General features: G+C 34.6%; 1 protein-coding gene across 1 annotated transcript in view; it reads left to right on the top strand.

Annotated features, from left to right (window-relative positions):
* Positions 1 to 12,958, top strand: part of LOC110447335 — a 24,945-nt gene extending 11,987 nt beyond the window's left edge. The window contains exon 2 of the mRNA XM_021492954.1: positions 11,143 to 12,958. The gene's annotated coding sequence lies outside the window, so the exon portion shown is untranslated. The remainder of the gene's footprint in view (positions 1 to 11,142) is intronic.
* The last annotated feature ends 1,054 nt before the right edge of the window (positions 12,959 to 14,012 follow it).

The raw sequence follows: 14,012 nt of genomic DNA, 5'->3' as shown, positions 1-14,012 counted from the left end.
CCCCCCCCCCAGATAGGTCTCTGGATCCTCCGCCACTGTGCATATACCACTTTGTGTAATTGCCAAGAGATTATAACTACGTAGTGGCACGGAATTATCTAAGTAGTGGATACCATATGGAGTTCGCTGCTGGTCTAACTCCTGTCTCCCAGATCAGAGCTTTAACCCTTTCACCCCTATGTAACCTTATTAGACTCTTATAATCATGCATTGATATGGATTAGTATAGTCCATTATGGTCTACAGTGGTGAAAGAGTTAATATAACATTAAAGACAGAAGTTGCATGATTATAATTAGCAGATCCATTAACAAACAATGGCTGATGACAAGTTGCTTCTGTCTTTGCATTGGGAAAGGTTACTTGATATAATGGTATACCATATCTATCCTGCAATAAGCCCAGGGGGCAAACACATATGATAATGTAAAATCAAATTTTTGTGGGACATTAAATTTCGTTTATTTCATGGATAACAAAAATCCATGAAATTATATCTCCACGAAAACATAAATTTGGTATGATATAGATCGGGGGAAATCAGAAATTAGCGAAATATAATGTCCTTGAAACAGGCTAATATATGAAAACACAATTTTAACCCCACTAAAATAAATAATTTTACAGTAATCTCTGACTGATTGGTGGAGGGTGGGAGCGCTTATTACAGGACAATGAGAAAGATTTTGTTGGCATTTTTTCATGACAGTGCAATTTATATTGGTGGGCTTATTACCAAGCATGTGCTTATCGCAGGATAAATATGGTACTTAAAAAGGAAGCTGACATTGACTGTCTAAACCTTCATGGATGACAGCTTTAACACATTCACCCCTGAAGTTTCATTATGAACTATTCCAACCTTTGAATTGGAAGAGTTTGAATGTGTCTTTATAGGGGTGAATGAGTTAAAGATGGTTGGAGATCAGTATAGACCATTACTGTGTGAAGTTAATCAGCTGATTACCATAGACATACTTTAATGCCAGCAATCTAATAATGGTCTGTACTAAATACCATCCACACAGGGGAAATTTAATTATTTAAGATGCGTATATAGCTCTACCCTTGGGATCAAACAACTCACTCGGATGCAGTGGTGCAACACAGGTTTACAGTGTCTCAGAACTACTCTGAGGATTCATATATACACGTATCAGGAATTTTAACCCTTTCACCACTGTAGACCATAATGGACTCATTCATATCAATACATGGTAGAGTCTACTGAAGCTACATAGGGATGAAAGGGTTAATTATAGGTAAAAGGTACCATTGCACAAGGTATAACTGTGACAAAGATTTCTACTTCAAAACTCTTTTTTTTTTACTTGCCAATTTTGATTCTCTTTTATATAGAAAAATAAAGTAACAAAAGTGTGTAACAGTCATCGAGTACTTATAAATTGGTATATAATTCTTTCCTTTTGAAACTGTGCATTCACAATTTCTAAATTTTATACAAAATAGGGAAAATGTTGACTCATCAGTGGAAAAATGTTTCAAAGTATCTTAATTTTACTCTTGAAATTTCTTTTTGACTTGTTACACTTCCTAAAAATGAAGTTGTGAGGGGGTATGTAGGAATGACACCTTGTCCATCCATCTCTCTGTCCATCCGTCTTGTCAATGAACCTTGTAAGGGCAACTTCTCCTAAACCGTTCGTCGGATTTTTTTTGGCAACCAGAATGTCACAGTAAAATTACATCATATGTAGATATGCATGTATTTCTCTGGTTTTGCTTCTTCTATTTTCACATTTATCAAGTGGTATTTATAGAAAATTTAAAACTTCTGTAGAATTGAATATCCTGAAAATCTATTGAAAAATTATGATCTTAGTGATCACTTAAACAGCTTACTGTCTCACACTGACTCTTTCAAAACAAAACGTTGAAGTTTTCGCAAAGAATCAAAAGATATTTTTTTTTTTAAAAAGGTAGACGTATCGTTGTAAAAGGTCTTCATTTAAACATTTAGGTTGGATACAGTTGAGGATTTTATAAATACTGCTGAATCAGCAGAAATCAATATTGACAATACTGGATCGGCTACACTATCACGACACGCATCAAAGAGTAAACAAGTTGAGAAAATAATTATGTCGGGACTAATTATGGAACATTCCCACAAGTATAAATGTCCGTTAGCCCTATCACCACTAACACCATAACGTAACAGTGTATGGTACCAGCATAATATGTAGAGTCTTACAAGTCCAACCAAGTGTTAACAAATTTAATGAAAGTTTCTTGTCGTAGAAAACCTGATGGAGGGTGACAGGATTCGATGTTATGTATAAATAGTCACACTTCTATAATATGAATATGTGTGTACAGGACCATGAATAATGAACATATAACTTGATTCATTATAGGACATAGAGAAATTGCATTTTTTGTTAGAGACATATTGTATATTGGTACTGTTGCTTTACTTAAATCTTCATTGACAGGCCATAGTCAAGTTCAGTGATTAATGCTGACTGTTTAGAGAGGTGAGGGTAATTATATGTGACAATGTCCTATTAAGTGCAGCTTAATTAATACATACTATTTCAATATGACAAACTTGTCAAAACCCAACACAGAATTATGTCAAATGATTCTGGTCAGAAAACACAGGTCATCCTATAACACAGGTTCCAATGATTCTGGTCAGAATAGACAGGTAACATATAACACAGGGTCCAATGATTCTGGTCAGAAAACATAGGTCATCATATAACACAGGGTCCAATGATTCTGGTCAGAAAACACATGTCATCATGTAACACAGGGACCAGTGATTCTGGCAGAATAGACAGGTTATCATATAACACAGGGACCAGTGATTCTGGTCAGATAGTGCAGGTCATCATATAACACAGGGTCCAATGATTCTGGTAAGAATAGACAGGTTAAACAGGTTATCAGATTACACAGGGTCTGGTGATCTTGGTCAGAATAAACAGGTTATTAGATAATACAGGATCTGGTGATTCCATTCAGAATAAACAGGTTTTCAGATCACACAGGGTCTGGTGACTGGTCAGAATAGACAGGTTTTCAGATAACACAGGGTCTGGTGACTCTGGTAAAAATAAACAAGTTATCAGATGACACTGACTTCAGTGAGTCTGTAGAGTAAACATAGAGTTAAGAAGACATTTCTTTTTACTATTAAGGTCACTTTAAACAGGTGATGGTGTATACATGTAGGACACTGTTGAAGGTCTGGATTTTACAGGCATCTATTTTATAAAGAGTTTGATTTCATATAACATTTCATACAGCCAGATTTATCGTACCTCATATTTTCAATCAGAGTTTGCGCAGAAAAAATAATTTCATCTTTTTAATATGAACGGTAAAATATCGTAAAAGGTTTTAATTTCACCACGTCGCCTTTTCAGCATTGCAGCAATGGAATTTGTGACGTCACGTCATTGTTGAGCCAATGTGACGTCACGTCACATGAAATGGGGTGTAAGATAGAAATTTCCTACACCCCATTCTTACCATGGACAGCTCTATCTTACACACAGGGAAATGAGAGAAAAGATACTCTTACTTGTTTGATCATGAAATTCTCATCACCATTTAATGATCAGTTCCTTATTCTAATGAAAAGACTCATTTTGAATAATGTATGAACCTGTCTTATCTAAATATATACAAATATTAACTCATTCACCCCTGAAAATTCATAATGATCTATCCCAACCTTTGATTTGGAAGAGTTCAAGTGTGTCTTCAGGGATGAATGAGTTAAATACTTGTATAGCCGAAAAGATGAAATGTTAAACATCAAAGCCTTCTTCAATTCAGAAAATTCAAAAACAGAATTTTATATAAGATAGACTTTATTATCACCACTGTGTTAGACAGTGAACAGAGAAATCTGAACTTAATGGTAAGGTTTTTGATGTCCAGAATGAGGCTTTGCAGAGTTCTAGAAAACAAAGTCTTATCGATACGATTTCCTTGTCTTCACCCTGGGTTGTTCATTCATTATATGATAGAGGTGTTGTTTATAAACATATATATATATATATACAGGTTGATTGGCACTATATGTGGCTAAATTCTGGTTAAAATCCTGATCTAATTTGGGACTGGTCAAAGATTGGCACCTTTTGACTTTTAAGATGGGCGAAAGCGCTAGCCGATTATACTGGCCTTCGTGTTTTGCTTTATTTATATATATATATATATATATATGGCAAAACAGTCTAACATGTGATAAGTGGAAGATTTAAGTAATAATAAACTTAACCTGAAACTTGAAATAAAAATTAACTTACTTCACTGCCTATAATCCTGTCATTTGTAAAACGATGTTATTACAATTGTGAGAAAATTTCCACTTTGACCATCGTCTAATGTGTTTATCTAATTCTTGTCACTTAACATTTTAAATTTCAAGAAGGAAAATGTGTTAGCTATATATATATACATGTACAGCTTCAGAAAATCCATTGATCTTGCCTGAAAATCCTCTTGATCAGTGTGTGTAGCCTGTGAGTGTCTGGAAGTGATGCTAAATTATTGAAGCCTAAGGAATCTGAATTAACCATTAACCTTGAAAGAAGAAATAAATTATTGAGCATAGAAAATTGAAAGTGACCCTTTTGGAAGGACGGAGCACACTTAAAACAGAAAACGTTTATAACTGGAAGGAATTTATAATATTGATCTGAAATATGCTTCGTGTACGTGTTATGTAGGATGACCTATGACCCCATTAGATTGTTATTTTAGATATAAAGGTTGAGTGTTTTACTCTAGCTTATGTCCTTTTACATTGTAATTGATCTCAAATGCCCTTATATACCTAATGCATACACAGGTTAGGAACAACGGGGCATATGGGTATCATTAAATCCTGCATTTGGGCAACAGTTACCGTTAACAGAATCATTTTTATAACCAATAAAAGAACTCTTACATTACCAGCGTACATCCTCCACACTCAAGGGGTTATGCTCACTTCCGCTCTCTATATAAGTGTTGTCACTACACTTTATTAAAATATGATTATTGTTTCATGAGCCTGGTGTAGATCTAAAGGATCAAAAATAAACCTGTACCTGAATATTTATCTACATCTTCTACTGTTCTGCCAATCAGTGGAACGTTACACAGTATTGCCCAGTGTTTCGTCAGACTTAACAAGAGGCCCAAGGGCCTTAAAGTGGTCACCTGATTTATATTATAGGAACTGGTAGCTTTAAATCTCATTGTTGAGATGTGATGGGGCATGAATCCACATTTTACAATGTAATACACTCATTCACCAAAGATAATTCTGACCAAGTTTGAATAATTTCCTGCTGAAAATATATAAAATATGCCCAAAAATGTTATTCCCTTCTATAAACTATAGTCAACTTTACCCCTTCCGCAAGGGAGAACGGATAGCCCAGGGGTACTGGAATTTACAATTTAAACAAAGCCCCTGATGATTTTTTCATCCATGCAGAGAAATTGACTGTATTCCCTCTCTGTGTCTATAGAGAAGATTTTTGAAATATTGGTTAATTTTCTCTTTGGGGCCCCGCCCTGGCCCCTAGGGTTGGGGTAGGAATCCCAATTTTACAAAAGTACAAAAGTATAGCCTCATCTAACAAGGATGATTATCATCAAGTAAGAATAATTTCCTACAGAAAATTGTCAAAATATACCAAAAAGTGATATTTCACTTTATAAAGTATAATCAACTTTACCCCCTCCCCAAGGAAGAATGGATGGCCCAGGGGTCCTGACATTTACAATTTAAATAAAGATCCCCTGATGATCTTTCCATCCATGCAGATAAATTGTACCTCTGTGTCTAGAGAAGAAGATTTTTGAAATATTGGTTAATTTTCCCTTTGGGGCCCTGCCTTGGCCTCTAGGGTTGGGGTAGGAATCCCAATTTTACAATTTGAAACCATCTTCCTCAAATGATGATTCTCACCAAGTAAGAATAATACCCAAAAGTGGTCTTCACCTATATAAACCAAAGTAAACTTTACCCTCTCCGAAAGGAAGAATGGATGGCCAGGGCCGGGTTCTGAAATTTACAATTTAAATAAAGCCCCTGATGATCTTTCCATCTATGCAGAGAAATTGACTGTAGTTAAATTTCCCTTTAGAGCCCCTCCCTGGCCCCAGGGGTTGGGGTAGGAATCCCAATTTTACAATTGTATAGCCTCATCTACCAAGTATGATTCTCGCCAAGTTTGAAAAAATTCCATCCATTGGTTCTTGAGAAGAAGTCAAAAATGTAAACTGTCTAAACTGAAACTTGTACAAATCGCAACATTCATCCAGGTTTATCTACATGGTTTTCTACTTACACTTGACTTTATAATCTGATACTTGTTTACCAGACCTTCAGCTGGTCTGACATCCCCATATCTGCTTCTTTTTATAAAAATTGAACCTGCTACTTGAAGTTATTGAAAAACCGATTTCCCTTTATTTCATTTAGTTGCATGTACCTTACACAAAGTTGCAAATCTATTTTCCTTCTGAAAGTAATAACATTATTGATTACGACAGTCCTAACTGTAATGAACAATAGTAATTAAGACCGTCCTAATAGTCATTTACATCACTGTTTTATGATGATTTTAACAATAGGTTGTGGTATTGTTTACCTATAGCTGACATAAATCTGTGAAGTAAATGTCCAAAACGTTTGTTGGTATCTAGTACTACCTGTCACAGCATTTGTAGTACCATAGGTTTTTCTTATTTTTTTATGCTTCATATTTTTTTTCTTTCCATACCATTATATTCCCAAGGACATATGAACTCATGTTTCATGTGATCTGTACTTGAATGTCATATGCATTAAGTTATAAATTTGTTCCTAAGATGATGACATGATTTTAATTGATATTGTGCAACATGAATTTACATAAAAACAAATGTCAAAACAAATTAAGTCACATGCAGTATTTTGAAAAGATTGGCCATGTAATGTCCTGAAACAGGACAGTACTTGATTGAGAAAATTTTAAATTATTTATTCAAAATGTATCCTTACAGAAGGAATTTGTTAGTTTCAAACATTTTAATGATTTATCGTATATGGAACTCCTAAAGTCATTGGATTCTGTTTACGGTTACACCTCGTATTCATAAATTACACAATTGTAACATTCAAATTATGTAGCTATTCCGTCTTTGCGTATTGCAGAGTTATCTTCTCTTGTGAATAGGTATTGATTGTTACGTCATTTGTTTGTGAGAGTAACATCATCAATTTGTGAGAAAACGACATAATTTTCTCATAAAAACCAATGACGTAACAATCAATACCTGCTCACAAGCGAAGATAACTCTGCAATACGCTAAGACGGAATAGGTGTTGAAAGGCAATATTTCTTAATAAACCCTAACATGGGAGTTCTACCCGAGGGTGTAGAATTTGGAAACTCTGAACACACATGGTTAGAAATTCTATTACCCCGGGACCCACAACAAATGTTAACATAGACTGATTGATTAACATTCTCTCTCAAATCTTGGCTTAGAAGGTTATTTCTTTTCTACATGTCATTACCATAATACATGTAGGCGGGTAAATCAATATAAAAGACTGTCGAGATCCACTAAACATGTTCAGTTGGAAAAACCCAATAAGTGTAAGGGTAAAATATCTGGAGCGTTTGCATGTTATGAAATTACTGCACGTGTATAAAGCCATGCGTTCATTAACCCAACGCCACCTTTGTTTGGTAGAGTACGAGAGTTCACGTTTACCGTAATTGAGACACGTAGGCTATGAAAACATCTGCGTCTAACTGGCACGATACCTGTAGCTCTGATTAGCACTTAGGTAGATCTAGGTAAGCCATGAATTTTTTAAAGGTTTGTGGTGGTCTTGTATTTATCACAATCATATAACGGCCAGCATTTTGCTGGTGTGTATTTTATCAAGCACATGTGGGTATTTAATTTATTGTCCCTAATTTGAAAGGTCATAAATTACTTGATTTTATGGGCCATTATAAATATTACAGCTTGAAGGAACTTCAGTTTAAATGTTTAGGCCTTGTCTGATGCAGTTATAGTGACTGCTTCAAAACACGACATCAAAACCAGATCAGCTTGTATTAAGGATCAGATATTTATTTGCTTTGTTTTTTTAAGAGGTAATCTTTGTATATTTTTGTGACAATTAGGCACGTGTGGTAATCTTATTTTCAATAACTGTTAATAACACCACCAAAAGTAAGGCGTTATTTATAAAGTGGTAATCTCCTAATTTAATCAATTAAATGGTTTACAAAGATAATCAAAAAAACAAAAGCAGGTTCACCAGATCATGACCCTGAGCAATTTGTATCTATGTTATTACAGAGAGATCTACATCCACCAGGAATTAAATGTAGCAATGTCTCTGGGTTATGGGGTTATTGGGTCACCTGCCCAACTATGTGGGTTGTCTCCGGGTACTCCTGTGCCTCCCACATTTATAAGACCCCCTTTGACGCTAACATATAAGTTGTTATAACTTGTTTCATTGTTTTGTAAAATAAATACAGTTTACATATCGTACTTAAGTGGTTAATTTTCTCAGAAAAGCAGGGTTTCTGTTGATTCCATTTTTAGGGACTAGATCTTGTGATTACAAAAAATCATTTAGCAAAGTCTAGGATGTTGAAATTGTATTGAAGCCTTTTAATCACATCTGGGCACTAATGGCAGAGCTTCTGTGTTGTCATAAATAATTAATTTATAAGAACTTTTTTAAAGAAAATTTTAATTCAATCTTAACCTTAATTCATTTGCTGTCAAGTAAATTATTTGTGTATTCAAATTTCCTGAAAATACACATAAAGTCAAACATTTGTTCATGAATTTAGTTTAGATAAGTGCCACTTATTTTTTATGATTTTTATTTTAATCAATACCCTCCTGAACAATGACAACGGAGCCTTATGGTAATAAGTCGCAGTTACTGTAGGTCCATGTATTTATTATACCCGTGATTTCTCTATAGGTCTTTTTCATGTGTTGGTGATCTTACTTGACATGTTAGGTGTAGTATGTAGGATATATGGATACGAGATGTGATAGCCCTAGATGTTACAGAGTAAATCAATACTCGGATACAGAATTTCGAGGTCAAGAGTTGTTACGGCATTCTAACTATACAACGTGTATCCAAATCTCCCAGATCCATAGACGCATAACAAAGAAAACAATATCTCTCATGTAACATACATAGTAGAAATTTACTTACTATACATTAAAAGTGCAGGCCTAGTAGGCATGTTAGCTCTCCCAGCTTGCCTAAACATCCAAGCAGGTTAGGTTAATCCATTGATACCCTGCCAACTGTAAACTTTTTCTTTGAATCTCTTTTTCTGATCAAGAACTACAAAGCCAAAGCAACTAAAGGTTGAAAGTATCATAGATGACAATGATTCAGATTTGTGAAAACAAAGTGCTGGCCCCTTCTAGGGGCCCATATATATAAAGGGGCAATAAAAAGTTGAAAAGTTGAAGCATCTAAAAAGATCCTGTACCAAACCTAGCCAGCAGTCAGATAAATTTGATATTTCTTGTATATCCCCCTTAGTAAATGTACTACAAAATGCAAAGAAAAAATCTGTTTATAGTATGTAAACATGAGGAGTAGGGGAAGTGGGTTTTGCAGTAGATTAATAGTGGAATTATTTTCATGTTTACAAACACTTGAACGTCTTCTCCTGGAGAGCCAAACTGCCTACCTGGTAGTCTTGATATTAGGCCTGCAGATAGTTGGCATGGAGTACTGCAAAGTTTGGGGAAAATCTGTTATAACATTCAAACAATTCCTTCCAGGGAACCAAAAGAGTCATGACATATATGGCCAGGTGCTTTCTGACTTCTAGTAGTACAAAGTTAAAGAAAAGAAAATACCTATATATGTGTATTCAATACCATTAACTCTTTGTGAAGAAGTTAAAAGCCAGCAGTTATAGTATGTGTCCAGAATGCTGAAGTGTGTGTCAAGAATGCTGAAGAGTTTGTAAAAGCTAGAAACAACCTGGACTCATATTCAAGGTCATAGGGGTCTAATTTGTAAAAACACTTGAACAACTTCGTTTGAAGAACTTGAAGGCCTAAAGTCATGATGTTTGGCCTTTAGCTTTCTTGCATGAAGTGCTTCAAACAAATGACCTTGACCCATATTCAAAGTCATATGGGTCAAATCTAGTATAACAGTCTAATGGCTTCTTCAAAAAATTGTAGAGTCATGATATTTTATGAAGCTGAAGTGAAATGCTGCAAATGTTGTGAAAGGATTTACCTTGATGCTTATTCTAGGTCACAGGGTCAAATGTATTTAAATATCCACACAATTTTTCTCAATAATAGAAATGGTTAACTCCTGATGTTTGGTTGGTACACATGAAGCTTGCTTGCAATGATTGCCAAAAAGAAATAACATTGACCCATATTCTAGGCCACATGTGTCAAGTCTGTTAAAAAATCCATTGACTTATTCTAAAGAACAAAACTCATGACTTGTTATATAGCTCTATAATTATTTTGAAAAAACAAGTGAACCACTTAATTCAGGCCCCTTGGGCCTCTTGTCTGGATGTTCTTATTATAGGAACTGTTATTTTTAAAACTTGTTATGTTACTAATTCGGGAACACTCTATGAACATCTGGGAAATAGTTATTCAGAATTAAAAACAATAAGTTTTTCTTTCAATAACAAAAGCACATTTGTGACATTTTTAGCTCACCTGGCCCGAACATTTTAGTAATTTCAACATTGCTCAAGCTAAACCAAACCCTGTATAAACCAACAAAGGTTTCCTACCAACAAGTCATATTTAGTCAGCTGGACAGGTCAAACTTTCAGATTGTAACCATGGAAATGATATCAATTAAGCTAAACTTAAACAGTATTATGTTTCTGCACTTTATAAGGCTGGTATCATTGTTTATTTGTCTAGAAAATGACTAGATAAACATTAATATAAGAATAGGTACTGTAGATTGTAGCTTTGTGTATTTCAATAATTTTTGTATGAAATTGGTCAAAAATTCACTTTTCTGCTAGTAAAATGTTTACCTGAACCATGAAGTATCGTTTCCTTTCTGCAATGTGTTTTTTTTATAAATTATCACTGTTTATTTGATTGTTTTGTTTCGTTTTTCAGATGTCTGAGGATGCGGTGGATGCCTTTGAGAAATGCTGTATTTGTGACCTTGACCTTAGATTTAAAAGTACACTTTGTGTGACCTTGACCTTCACTTTGTGTGACCTTGACCTTGGATTGTATTGCAAGCTGTGTGTGACCATAGCCCTGGATTGTGTTACCTGTGAGTTACACTGTATGTGATCTTTGCCTTGTATATCTAAATCAAGATATGTGTGAACTTCACCTTTCAATACATTTAAAGATATCTATGTGACTTTGACCTTGGATTTTATTATGAGCTGTATGTGACTTTTCAACACCTTGGATTGTGACCTTCACCTTGGATGGTAGTACTAGTTTTAATGGTGCAGTACCTATACCGTCATCGCCGTTTGACGTCATCGTCTGTGATATATCCTCCTCTTTAATTTTGTCATCTTCTGTCTCATCAACTGAGTATTGCTCCTGCATAGTAATTTTTGTTGTTTTGTTGTTTTGGTGTTAAAACTAGTCTGACGTATAGGAATAATGAAAATACATCTGTTGAGTGACACAATTTACAATATGAATGAAAACGCCAAAAATAATACAAGTCAGTTGCCATGGAAACCTATAAATGTTTGTAAGAGTGTTTGTGTTTGTCTGCAATGTTAGATTTTTGTGTGTAAAATTTAATAAGATTGTGTAGCTCCCTGAATGAGACATATCAATGTACACTACTGTAGTTGATACTTTTTAAATTAGTGCTAATATATTAGTACTTATTGAAGTGATCTTTGCATTAAAATACATTCAATCTTATGTTTACGTTTCTCTATAGATCATCATTTAAAATAACCAAAAAGTTCAAATTATTATTTCTAGAAGATCTTTAAGAGGCTTTTTTGTATATGTCTTTTGTAATTAGGAGATGTGATAATGTAAGGAACTCTCTTGTAAAGAAGATGGCATAATACTAATACTACATATTATTCTTTAGAAACCTGGGACATGCATGCATGGTGACAATGATAATAAGATATCTTAACTTGATGGCTCTTTATACATGATGTTCCGCAATAACTTTGCCATTTACCACTTGTGAAAAATATCTCCTTGAATCATTAAATTCCATAGAATCACATTTCTCTGTTTATAGTGCATATATTGTATCTGGAAAGAAACAATTTTTTTTGAAACTTGGATGTTTTTGAAACAATATGTTCATGTTCTTACTGAGTTGTGCATTGTGATACAACAGGTAGACTAGTTGATTCTATACCTGTCACCATGCCACTGCATCCTACCCAGAGAAAAGCACAGATACTCTGATACTTGGTTTTGAGATCATTCACCCCTAGGTAACTTTGGTAGACTCAACCATACATTGATATGGATGAGTCCATTATGGTCTACAGTGGTGAAAGGGTTAAAAGCAATTTCTTTTTGGTAAATTAAATCAAAGACAAATTCTACCTCCAAGCCTGTGGCATAACTGATAAAAGAAACCTGACACTGCACAGAGCAATAAATGGTGCATTTAGAAAGTTAATTACGGTAAAATCTTAACATGTACATTTTATACTTGTGTATATTTTACTCTTCGTTTGTTTATACATGAATCCGTCCATTTCAATGTTTTCAAGACACTGTGTTTATTTTTATACTTTATTGTACTGATTGAAAGCTCAAGTAGCTAGATTGATGTGTTGTTATTCAAAGTTTATTTCTTTTATTACTTTTGAACCAGAACTTTAAGGGGTTTATAAATTCTCATTTAAGATATAGGGTTCACCCGTTGTCAGTATAATGTGACCGAGCGAAATGCTGCGCTGTGTGCCTTCAGCATGGTATTTCAATGAAATGTCACTCTGAAGTTGGCATCAGATCTGTGCTATCACAAGGAGGCAACTACACCAACATACCCTGTCTCCAGCACACATGCACACAAGCAAGCATGCAATACACATGGAGCTTTAGAGGTTGATACACAGTTGTAGGACGTTAAACAAAATAAAACTAAACCAAACCTTGACAATTTTTGGTACGTGTGAACATAATTTCTGTTAAAATAGATTAATTAAGTGAAACGTTAGGAAAACAAAGTGGTTAAAATTGTATTGTACATATGTGCAAGCGAGCATAATCAGAAAACATTTACATATATAAATTGTTACAGAAATTATTACTTTGACCGGTGGATATTTGGTAGAACAAAGGATATTACAGACTAACTGATATATATGGCCTATATAACTGCTCTATGTCAATATAACCTCAGGGTCAGCCCTAATATCATACTCTCAAACTCAAATCAAAACATCTTGTATATTGACATGTCAGTTTTTAATTATTCAAAACCAGAATTTGTTTCTATACAGGATACTAGAAATTGTTTTCTGTCTCATAGAAAATCATTGTTTGCTGCACCTGGGCCATTTTGTTTTATCACTTGGTTTGTATATTATTGTTTTTGTTTTGTATAGAAGGTTAGTTTTCATCAGTATCACCTTGATCGGGTGGTCGGGTGGTGTAGTGGATAGCGCACTTGCCTTTCACCAAGGCGGCCGGGGTTCGATTCCCCGATCAGACGTGAAAAGGTATGGGGACACCTGCCCGACCACGTGGGGTTTCTCCGGGTACTCTGGTTTCATCCCACACAAAGACCCCCGCACGCTAACATCCGGGCAAACAAGAGTGATTAATTAATATAAGTTGAATAACTTGTTTCATAATTGTTGTAAAATGAGTAAAGTTTATATATAACAGTACATGTATCACCTTGATCAGTAATAAACAAAACAAGCTATAAATGACAAAATATGATCCGTTTTAAATCTCTCACACACACTTAAAGTTGACATGCATATAAGCAATTTAAATTTTAAATCTTTTCAAAACAATACATT

The sequence above is a fragment of the Mizuhopecten yessoensis genome, unplaced genomic scaffold (genome assembly GCF_002113885.1).
Source record: "Mizuhopecten yessoensis strain PY_sf001 unplaced genomic scaffold, ASM211388v2 scaffold3311, whole genome shotgun sequence".
In the NCBI taxonomy this organism is placed as follows: domain Eukaryota; kingdom Metazoa; phylum Mollusca; class Bivalvia; order Pectinida; family Pectinidae; genus Mizuhopecten; species Mizuhopecten yessoensis.
This window is presented reverse-complemented; position numbering and strand designations above follow the sequence as displayed.